This window comes from Lytechinus pictus, chromosome 3 (assembly GCF_037042905.1).
Source record: "Lytechinus pictus isolate F3 Inbred chromosome 3, Lp3.0, whole genome shotgun sequence".
NCBI lineage: Eukaryota > Metazoa > Echinodermata > Echinoidea > Temnopleuroida > Toxopneustidae > Lytechinus > Lytechinus pictus.
The window spans coordinates 7,665,421-7,677,642 of record NC_087247.1 but is presented as its reverse complement, the minus strand read 5'-3'; positions in this window follow the sequence as shown (position 1 = coordinate 7,677,642).

Sequence of the window (12,222 nt, the reverse complement as noted above, 5' to 3'; positions counted from 1 at the left end):
AAAACATAAAAGTAAAGAGAACTAAGAGAAGTACAAGAAAGGGTCAATTACAAATGAGGAAAAATGTCCGTCTTCAAACCTAGTACCTGCTGGTGAACAAATGCAATTTTAGGTTGCCCTTAAAGGATATTGCAGAGTTTGAGTTCTTCAGCTCCTGTGGTAGTGAATTCCACAGGGCTGGTCCGGCATGAGCAAAGGCTCGATCGCCCCAGGATTTATTAGATTGTGGAATATGTAAGAGACTAGATTGGGATGATCGCAGTGTGTGTGCAGGTTGATAGTGGTGTATAAGCATGGACCTATTACGAATGGACATTCAACGAGAGCATTTTATGACCACCACCTGTTTCCAGCTGTCAAAATTGCTGTCTAACCCTTAACTTTCTCTTTACGCGGTTTATACGACGACCGCCCGGGGCGATTGTTTACACAAGCTCCTTTCGGCCGATGATCGTCACCGATCGATCACTGGCCCTCTTTTGACCAAAGACGGTCATGTTGTAGCCCTGATTGCCAATAGGGAAAGTCCCTACATTACCTAGAATGCAATGCGCAATTCATATCCGGTTTTTCAGTACATTATTTTAGGCTGTCTATAATGTGCGACTGTCGTCTGTCCATCAAAAAAAATCCCGTTAAATTTCATCAATCCTGTGGAATTTTATGCCCAAATGAAAATCAACTTCTGACCGAAGGTAAGCGCTTCTATCGACATCAATACTGTCCGAAAAAGATGAAATTTTAACGTTTTTCCGCAGATTTTTTCGTCGAATTTCAACTGCTTTTTTGTCGTAGATATACGGATCTGCAAGGTGATGTCAATGCATTTCATTTCCGGTTGTTAGCGATGTACGTAAAAAATACGTTTATGCATGCCTGTTTTCTTGTTTCTGCTATCATTTTCATAGCGCTAACGTTCGCTGCTGTGCGTTGCTTTTGATAAAGTGAACGAACAACATCGCAATGGGTAGGAGCAGCGTACAATTGATTTCCGCTGTCCATCAGTGAGAGCGTGTTTTACGACCGGCTTGATGGGTGTCAGCTGCCAGCGCTCTGTTTATAAAAGGATTAGCGGCGACGGTCTTTGGGTCAAAGGAGGGGATTCGTTGAATGTCCATTCGTAATAGGTCCATTGTATAAGAGACTTGTTGTGATCGGGTGCTGATCCATTGATATGATAAACCAAAAGTAGAATTTTGAAAACTATGCGATCCTTTATGGTCTTCATCATGATGGTGGTTGAGGCGGTGGTTATTATGATGACAATGTTATAATAATGGCATTGGTTATTTTGATGATAGTGATGTCAATCACCATCATCATAGGAATTATCTTTTTTTTTTTATAATTAAGTGTTTTATTGATTTCATGATCAGTAAAATAACAAGCAAAATCATCTTAGGAATTATGATGATGATGATGATGCTGGATGATTGTTTCTAAGTGCACTGCTTTAGTTTCCTTTGCCCTGTTAGAAAAGATATCTAGCTTCTTATTAAATACCGACGGCATAACAGCACTCTTGGAATAGCATCTCCCTTTTAGTTGCAATTAATCGCACCCTTCCAATTGAAGATATGGCAATACAATCAAGTTCAGAGTAAAATCCGACCATGTTAATATTTATTGCGTATTAAAAGTCATATTTCATCCTAATCTTCTATAAAATTGTTTATAGTCATCAGGCTAGTCCTTTTCAGAATGTTGGATTTCCTTCCTCCTTATTTTTTTCCATGAATTGATGTGTTTATAAGTCTCATTGTATTTCAATGAAAGCCCTGTCCTTGTATATATACTTGTGGTAAGCACTGACGTTATCTTCAGAGTCTGATACAAGTAATAGTAATAGTATGAAACCCTAATTACATTCTCTTGAAATACAACTAAAAGAAAAATCCCCTGTGTTATGCTTTCAGTTTCAGGAAATTTGCTCACAATTTTGTCTTTGTTCTGGAGTAATCTTTCTCACCCAAGAGGTTTTGAATTAAATTTCCTCTTCACTATAAGATTTGTTTTCCTCATATTACTCAGTGTATCACCTCCAATTAATTGATATCTTTCAGCACAGTATGGGAAACCATTTCCTTCCAGGCTCAAGGCTTGTAGAATTCAATTCCAAATTTCCAAATGAACTTTGGTTGTATTTTGAGGAATTGGAACAGATGCATGCATTAAAATCTGATGATGGCTGAGTTTTTATTGATACTTTTTTTTTCATTATTTGGAAACAGATTAAAGTGGTAGCGATATTCAAACATCCAGCGTTTATTTTAGGAAGTTCCTTCTGGAATCAAACTAAAGTTTTATTTTATGATGGCATTTTTTTTTATTACAGTATGGTTGCAATCTAAATAGAATAGCTGGAATTATCTTTGGATGAGGAAATGTAATAGCCCATATGCATTTAACATTTTTGTGTTAAAAAAATTCCTCGGAGCAGGTGGATTGTATTCAAATCCTGGCACCTCATGTGAATGTTGGCGATAACAATGCTATTTAATGGAAATAATACATTTTTTAAAAGGTTTTTTAAAACAAGCTTCTTCTTCCCTCATTGGAGATGGATTGAGTCATAGAAGGAAATGATTTCTTTTAAGTACCCATAATTGGAATAATTGTCAAGAGGCCAAGGTATAATTTTATATTTCAAAATGTTGAAGTGTTTGCAGATGTATATTCTCGGAACAATTGTTAAACTTAGTGCCATGTTATAAATATTTATTTGGCCCAAGAATGTAGTACAGGGGAGGAAATTACATTTTTTAGGGGTTATTTGTTTCCACATTGGGGTGATTGCTGAATTTCTTTTAAAGGCTACATAAGTTGTGCAACCAGCAATTATACAGTAAATGCAAATATCAATATGCCGCATACATGTAGACTTTTAAATTTTTTAGATATTCTTGAATATTGTTTGTGGCAGATCTTGAGGTGATTCTAGAAAAGGCGGTCATCCCAAAGCATTCCATTTTCACGGGGAAACTTTGGGATGATTTAGATCATCATGAGGGCAAAATCATCCATCGCTCTCATGTATTTTTTGTGCTGTTATTGTATGATATTTGTGTATTTACTAATTTTCATGAGAAGAGAATGTTTATAAACTTATAAAGAAAACACACCCACACATTTTTTAAGTATAATAATCTATAAAATACAATTTAAATATATTGATTGAAATTGGGAATTCCCACTTTAACACATTTAGACTTCAGTTTGTGTGTTTAAGGACCACCCTGTTAATAACATGTGCACTGTTGTACATCTTAATATACCCAACTTTGCTATGTGGGTGTGTCAAGATAAACCCACATATTGGTTCCTTGGGTGTGACAACTTTAAAACATTCAGGTTTTAAAAATCAGTTTAATCATAAAATTGATTGATTAAATGATGATTCAAGATGAATTACATGCTTATCTCTTTCAACCTATGCCCTTTGGTTACTCATTGTAAAGAATGCGCAAAATAGATGCACAGAAAGTATATAATTATGTACTGATAGATAAATGCATTGTAGTAGTGTTTATAAAATGGCATTTTGGCATAGAATAAAGAGATTAGAGTGACGAAACAGGATGTGTATTAAACTTTTAAAGCTTTTGAAATGCCCTTAGGGCTTAGGTGGAGGTTGGGAAATACTTAAGCAATTATTCTAATTAAAAAAAAACCCAAGTGCTATCCTGTTAATATTCATTTGTATACATTGCCAGGAAATGACAGCCTCTTTTCTCCTTATTATTGTATAAATATTTAAAAAAGATTAATTAACGATATGAAATGTATGGTATTTGAGGTTAGTCTGTATTTATTGATAATATCCGGTTTTAAGAAAGCTCTGGAATTAAAGAGAAAATCCTTAGCTTTTATTGGTAGCTTAAAGTAGAGTTACTGGTACAATGATTTTGTTTTCATTAATTTACGATGACATGGGTCTGGTAATGCAGTGTTTGCAATCGATCACAAATTTGATGGAAACAAATTCTGATTAGTTATTGGTTAAAATTTTGCACAAAAAATACATGCAACAATGTACTTGATTGGCCATGGCAAGTTTATTTGATCGCTACTTCCATGCTGAAAGGACACGTCCACCCCAATAAAAAGTTGTTTTTAATAAAAAGAGAAAAATCCAACAAGTATAACACTAAAAATTTCATCGTAATCAGATGTAAAATAAGAAAGTTATGGGCCATTTTCAAAGTTTTGCTTTATTTCACAAAACAGTTATATGCACATCCTGATCGGTATACAAATGAGGAGACTGATGTCATCCACTCACTATTTCTTTTGTATTTTATTATATAAAATATGAGATATTCCAATTTTCTCCTCATTGTCAAGTGAAACAACAATTAATTCCTCCCTGAACATGTGGAATTAGCATTGTTTAATACTACATGTATATGGTTCAATCAAGTTGGTCCTTATTGTCAAATCTGCAAAAACTGAAATATTGTATAATTAAAACAATAAAAAAGAAACAGTGAGTGAGGGACATCATCGTCTTTCTCATTTGCATATCACTGAGTTGGGCATATCACTGTTTTATGAAAAATAAGCAAAACTTTAAAATGTCATAACTTTCTTATTTGACATCTGGTTTTTGTTGAAATTTTCAGTGTTATGCTAGTTTGATTTTTCTCTTTTTATTCAAATCAACATTTTTCTGGGGTGGACTTGACATTTAAGGGACTTACATGTAGACCTACAGTCAATTGCAGAGGTTTGTTCGGTACTAGACAAACCTCTGCAATTGACTGTAGGTCTGAATTTTTGGAAGTTACGATCAAGTAACACAAATTTTCAATTCTGTTCTATGTCATGCCAGCTTACCTTCCATTTATTCTGTACAAACTTTTCAATCTTTGATTTTGCTGGAGTTTTTTTTTGTTTCAATAAAAGTTTATTTATTATTGCAATGGTGAAATTGAGGCTTCACCCAAGTAATGTACAGATGGGGGGGGGGGGCTGGGGGAGGGCAGGAGAAAAGGAAAAAGAGGATGAAATGTGGTATTGATTTCTGAATATTATGTCAAAATCTATCAAAAAATTTAATTTTTGTTATAAATAAAAAATTTAAATTTTTCCTTGCTTGCTTCGCTTGCTCCCAAATTTTAAAAAAATAATTAATTTTGGCTGATATCTTGCCCTCAAAATTTTTGGCTCATTACGCCACTGCCTTCACCTATGTGGAAATTTGTTAAAATTAGTAATCACTATTCATCATAACCACTTCATTTTTTATCAAATTTTTCTCACTAGTTAACCAATATCTCTGCTCTGCTTCTTTATTATAGCCAAGAAATAAAGCTAGGATTGACTATTGTTGTAAGCTTTGTATTTACTCTTTAAAAGTAAAGTTTGTGGTTTAGTGTAGGAATGTATAAAGTGACTGCTTTCCTGTTCAGAGTATAAAGATGTATAGAAATTCCAAAGGATGTCAAATGAAAACTGAAAATACTCCATACACGTAGGTTAATAGTGATTTCAACATCCACCGCATTAAGGCCTTTTTTATTTTCTTCAAAGAGAAAATGAAAGATATGGTGACATTTATCTAATTTGTGGTTCCAGGTTTACCCATCAGTGAATTGATTTGAATTTCAGGTATGTGTAATATTTTAACATATAAAGAAATCTTCCCTGTAAGTAGGAGTGGCTATAAATGGGTGATTTTGGGTTTTACTCTGGCAACAGTTTTTTTGTATTTTACCTTTAATATCTCAACATGAAAGGACAGTAGTTTTTGTCTCGGGTCCGAGAAAAAAGTGTGGCGGGCCAAAAGACAAAATGGAAAATGGCCGCCAAAAACCCCCAAAGTCTTTTTCTCTGGTTTTGGCGTCTATCCTTATGTTTTGGGGGCAGGCAATTTGTTTTTCCTAAAATTAGTACTTTTAAACCATTATTTGTAGAGTTAAAAGGTGATTTTACTAAAATTTACCAATTTTTAAACCCTTTTCCAGCCAAAAATTAGGTTTCATCGTCTCGTGGTTCTTGGATAGTAGACGATACTAGTTGACCAGTAGTAAGCAGCTTAATATAGAGCTCTATATTGCTTTTGATATAAGTAAAGGATTTGTGATTTATCCTGTGATGGATGGATACCACTTTCATACTGAAGCGAAGTGTAATTTACTCCTGAGTAACTCCGGATTGAGTTGATACGCTTGTACTGCGGACCGACATGACACCCCCTTTCAGGTGTATCCGCAGTCGTTTCCATGGCTCCCAATTGAGTTTGCGCCATATGTGTGGTGCGCAGGATCTCCCCCAAGGGGCGATGAATGGAGTTACGCACAAGATAGGCGATACCGCACTCCCCGTGCGGACTAATTAATCCGTTTGTAACCATCTTCTCGAAGTGGTTTGAGTACTCTGCTTTGAATCTGGATCGAAATAATCCTAGAATTTTCATACTGCCCTCCAAAGTGGAGTAACTCCTGGACTCCAGAATAACTCCACTTCCGCTGTCAGTATTAAAACGGTATAATACTTTCTTAAGCATACTGAAATATGTTTGCAGAAATAGTGCCTTTATGCACTTCAAAGCAGAAAGAATCAAGGGACATTAATGAAGATTTTATGCTTGTTAAGATCTACATGTACTTACAATCAGTTTTGATCTAGAAAGATCATATCTCAACTTTAATGGAACCAAACTTTAAAATCTGAATCTGCACATGCGCGTAAAGTCATGGACTTTGCGCACATGTGCAGATGTACGTAAACAGTATTAAACAGGTGCCAGTTTAATACTGGCACCTGTATGAAATGGCCCACTTTGAACTGAATTAGCATTGTTTATTTGTATGAATGAAATCGGAATCGATACTTTGTGGTTTTTCTTTGTAAGCGATATTTCCGGTTTCAAGTGTAATAAGAGTTAAAGGTGTAGTGTGAAGTTACTCTTTCCTTTTTTTCATGATATGTACAAAAAATTGAATAGAATCCAACGTAAACAATCATCTGGAAAAATAGGGAAAGTAAAAAAAAAAAATAGAACAGGATAATTATATAAAAAAGACATGAGCAACTCTACAATAAAAAACATTTACTCTTTCTGTTATATGTATTTCCTAAAACTTTTACACCGGGTGATTTAAGATACAAACATCTTAGTTTTCCTACACTCCTGCCCCTACCCATGGCGTAATTTCCTTCAGCAAGAAACTGATCCACAGTGTGCTGCACTCAACCCAGGTGGATATGTGCGCAATATAATAATACCCAATATTATTATAATCCCCCAAACAGGCCTGAGAAGTAGTGCATATATTCATTAAATGTTTTGTCTATATTAAAAGCCATTTCTTGGGCAAGGAATAGGCTGGAAATTTCAGAATAATGTTGAATGTGGCTTGCACTATATTGATGATGGGGGTGGGAAATTGTCCCTATTCGAATAAAAATGATTTAAATACTTTATTGAAAGAGGGCGCTTAATGACTTCAAATGTAAAATTGATAAAGAACCAATTGATGGAATAAGTATATAAAAAAATATGTAGGGCTTAATAGTCACTAATTATTAAGTACTAATTATGATTCACATTATTGAACATTCATGTAGACATGCACGTTTGTGATAAATGACAGCTTTGATCACATCACAAAGTCAATATTTCTTTTGTAATCTGTATTTTTGCAGTAAAAAAAAGAGCACATTGTTTAAGCATGTCACTCTAACAAGTTGTTTAAACTTTTTTGTAATTGTTTTAACTGTTTAAACAACTTGTTTAAAAAGTTTGAACAGTTGTTTAAAAAGTTTAAACAATAGTTATTAGAGTGATGGGCTTAAGCCGCTTAACTAACATGCTTAAAATTGTAAACATTGTTTTTACAGCGTATAATATTAAATACGAATGTTTCAATTGTGTAGATGTAGTAACAAAGGAACTATTGACAGACTCATAATAAGTTCCGATAATGTCAATTTCACAAGGAACGGCCAATAAACCATGTTTTAAATTTATGAGGCCAGAATTTTTTTTTAGATTGAAATGCAAAATAAAAGGTGAATGTGGCATCAATGACTTGCACATGTGCAAACTACCTGTGCTGTGCGTAAACTGCATTGTGAAATAAAGTTAACTGCATTATATTGAAGTCAACTTTCTATGAGTTTGAAAAACTTTGAATATCTGCCTTTAATATTCAAATCATTTTTTTCAATCCAGATTATGCAAAACAAGTGTGCATTCTTACCTCTTCTAACTCGTTGAAGTTGCACGGATTTTTTGTGATTCAAATTTATTTGACTTTGGTAATACCTTTTAGAATATTCAAATCATAAAACATGTCTGAAAGGGGCGCTGTGTATTGATGAGCTCCATAATAGTAGAACTGCACCCTATTAAAGTCCTGGGGTGCAGTTCCGATGTGTGGAAATACCCAATTGCGCAATCATTGGGTAGATTACGTAGTGTCTACGTTTCACCTTGCTAAATTATTCTGGATCGATTTAAGGCCTTGTAATCTGATTATATTATACTTTGAATAGAATAACCTTTAGGTTATTGAGATAAGCTGAGTTAATCTTGTCACGCAAGCCGTTTTCGACTGGATTGATATTGGCAATCGCTACACTTTCAACATCACCGTTATAATAACCCATTGCCTGCGGCTACCTTGTTGTCCATGTATAAAGTCTATCAGAATTATAAAGAGAATTTTATATTTAATGTGTTATAGAATGAGAAAGGGGGATAAGGGGTACTACGAGAAGAAGTTCTTTTAAGGCCAAGCTCATGCCAATAGCAAGACGATTTGAATAAATAGAGAAAAAGATCAAACAAGTATGATACTTGAGATTTCATTAAAATCACATATAAGCATGGTAACAGAAGGGAATTATAATGTGTTTTGCAATAAAGGAGTTAATTTTTTCTGTAACCTATCCTTCCTCCATTGTTCTTGGTGGTCCATAGAAAGTGAAGTGTATTTATTTTAACCACAATTTAAAAATCTGATTTAGAAAGTACCTAGTGGCTCTAGAGCAGCGCTTCTCAACCTTTTTTTACTCGAGGACCACTTTGACCCTCAGATTTTTTTGAGGCCCACCTACCAAAATTAAAAAAAAAACCCGTCAATTTTGATGAATAAATTTTGATGAGAAATTTGAACACAAAGCTGTGAATCACATTTGAAACAAACATATTGAGAACTAATCTGCATTCGCAAATGTCCGGTAAATGGGCGACAATTGCATTGAAACCATCATAGTGTGCATGTGCATGCTTTGCAACATGCATGATACCCTATAAGCGTGCTTCAGTTTTGCTTGACCCGCCATAGACTGATCGGACATACCATATTCGGACAGGTCTGTGAAATTATACAACAGTTTTTCTACTATTTTTTTTCTCACCCTGGAGCTTTTCGCGGCCCACCTGAGAGAGCTCCGCGGCCCACCAGTGGGCCGCGTCCCACCGTTTGAGAAGCGCTGCTCTAGAGGAAGGTTATTGGAGAGAGGTGCATTTTGTGCAAGAACCTTAGAACTAGGAGGTTAAGGGTATTTCTGACTTGGTAGGGAAGGGACATATCAAGTAAGAGGAGAACAGGAAGGATGAATCACAAAAGGGCATTGTTCATCATCAGATCACTAATTAATTTATGAAAAAAGAATAAGCTAATTGGATGTTATATACTGTACATACATGCAATATCAAAAAAATATGTAAAGTTAGTGTGTAGTATAGTATATTTTTAGGTGCAGATATGAAGATTTATTTATGTACAGGTAGGGGAATTCAGTTGATGTTTCTTAACAGACTTTTATTAATCAGACATATTTTTTTATCTCTAGCATGTCTTTCATGTCTTTTTATATCTCTAGCATGTTAAATAATTCATGGCTAAATATAGGCTGTCTGGACATGGACAGCCATAAGAATTTTGAAAATATATTGCACATTTGCAAACACTTTCATTTATTAGGTTAACCTCATTTTTAGGATGTCCTGAATGCCCCTGATGTTATTAGAAGCACAGATGTTATCGTTCATCCGTGAAAAGTTCATGGTGTTTTAAAGAAAGGGAAATTTCCATGACGCACGGCTTGAAAAATTTCATCACTTTGATATCATGCCAGGAGGAATGGGAGATGCCAGGTCTGGGAGATGCACTCCGAGCGAGCTCCGCTGAGTGTGCATTGTCTTTTGAGGCTCATAGAATTACCCATGTCATTGTTTATCTCTAGATACCATACTTAATGTACATACACAAAACTAATCTTGTTTTATTTCCATCCAAAAGCACATAGAATCATCAGCAAATAAAGAAATCTTTACCTCGTGATCATCAATAGGAATGTAACTATGTTGATTTATTTTAATAAAACATACAAAAAAAAAACAATATATATTTTTCTTATTTTATTGCTCTTGCAGCGAGTACACCTTTTAGATTTTCACAATTTTGTTTAGTGTATGGATACAGTGGGGGTGGGGTTGGTGGTGGTGATGATGGTGGTGGTGATCATGATGATGAAATTGAACGGTTTATGTCCACATGATAATTATTTTAATCCAAAGAATTTTCACAAACTATGCTAAAGTTCAAATTTGTGAAGTACCTTTGAAGTTAGCATTTTCCAACACCGGCAATTTGTCACATATTTAAACCCAATATTAATAGACCGTGTCTCATCACCAGATTTATTTCTGCACATTAAGCACAAATTTTCTTCTTTGAATATGATAAGCAGTGATCTTTCCCCATATAAAAATGATTATTGATGATCTGTGCAGAAATCTATTATAATGTATTGGATATCACAAAACTAGGTTATGGTAATGCAGGATTTCAGGAGCTGGTAAGAGTATGTTATTTTTCTTGCCACTGATATTTGCTTTGTGAAATGAAGTACCCCAGGTATAAACTTTTGAACTCTGAATGTACCTTTTCTCCTCCAAATGTATCTTTTTACAAATACTAATTCATTGACTGATGATTGATTCCATTCAAACCACAGAATGCTAAATTAATTTTGTTGGTTTGTATTTGATTATTCTTGGATTATTTATCTTCATGGCTATCATTAGCAAGTTTAAAGTCACAGAACTACTTTGATGGCCCTTTGCAGAAAGAGTTGTGTTTCAAATGCAACCTCAACAAATATCAGAAAAAAAAGAGTTCAAAGTGCATGATTCATAGGCACTAGCTATGTTTAAAATAGTGAATATTCTTGAAATATGCTTAAGCTTAAGTCACAAAAACCCTCAACAAATGTGATGGTGAGAGCATCAAATTGAAAAAAAAACATGTTTTCCGTGTTTGCAATCTGATTTTGAAGTTTCAGGTGATGATTCCAACAGAGATGCAAATCTGAATTCGCTCACACTTCTACAAACTCATTAAAACATTCTGAATGAAACAGGCCATTCTCATTATGCTTTCTAAAACTAGTTTACTGGAAACGCATTCAGGAAACCAGTTTGGAAGACCGCTTTGCTAGCGTTCCCTCTTGATCACACGAAAGTGGTTTTAAAAATCACTTCACGCAAAGCATTCTTGTTGCTATGGAAATGCTTATAGTGGGGTGACACGTTTCCCGCGAAATTCGAAACCGCAGCATAGGCATTCTACACCTGTCGTGTGGAGTAGTGCGCTCAAAATGTGCGAAGATCGCTTCCCAAAGAACGGTTGTGTTCTCACTTATGCTAAAACCAGTGTAACGAGGCAAAGTGATCTTGAACACTGAGGTGAGGTGGTTTTTCGAACTGGTTTGGAAGATCTCTTCCAAGACCGCTTTTACCGTTTTCACTACGCGTTAAACTTTTTTCCACTCAACTAGTTTCCAGTAAACTAGTTTTAGGAACGTAGTGAGAACAGCCTCAAAGTTTTGCCATTCTGAAGATCAATCACATTTAGAAATGAGCGGATGGGTGGGCTGTTTGATATCACCTCGGATGTGGGGATTCCCCCATGATGTATAATTCTACGAACAGATGGTGTTCATTCATTGGTATATAATGGAAGTCAAGCATACCATAAAACAAAAGAAAAAATGTGGAAATATTAAATGACTGTCTTGTTCATCTCCGGCTTTTTTTTTATCTGTGCCAGGAAGCATGAAGATGATTTGATCATCATTGTCCTGTTGGAGCCATATTATGTTTGCTTGGGTATCAAAGGCATCCCATTAAACAATGATATTTTCTTATCTGTAGCAGATTTAATGAGGAACACAAATGTAAAGAAATAAATTCATTTCCAATGA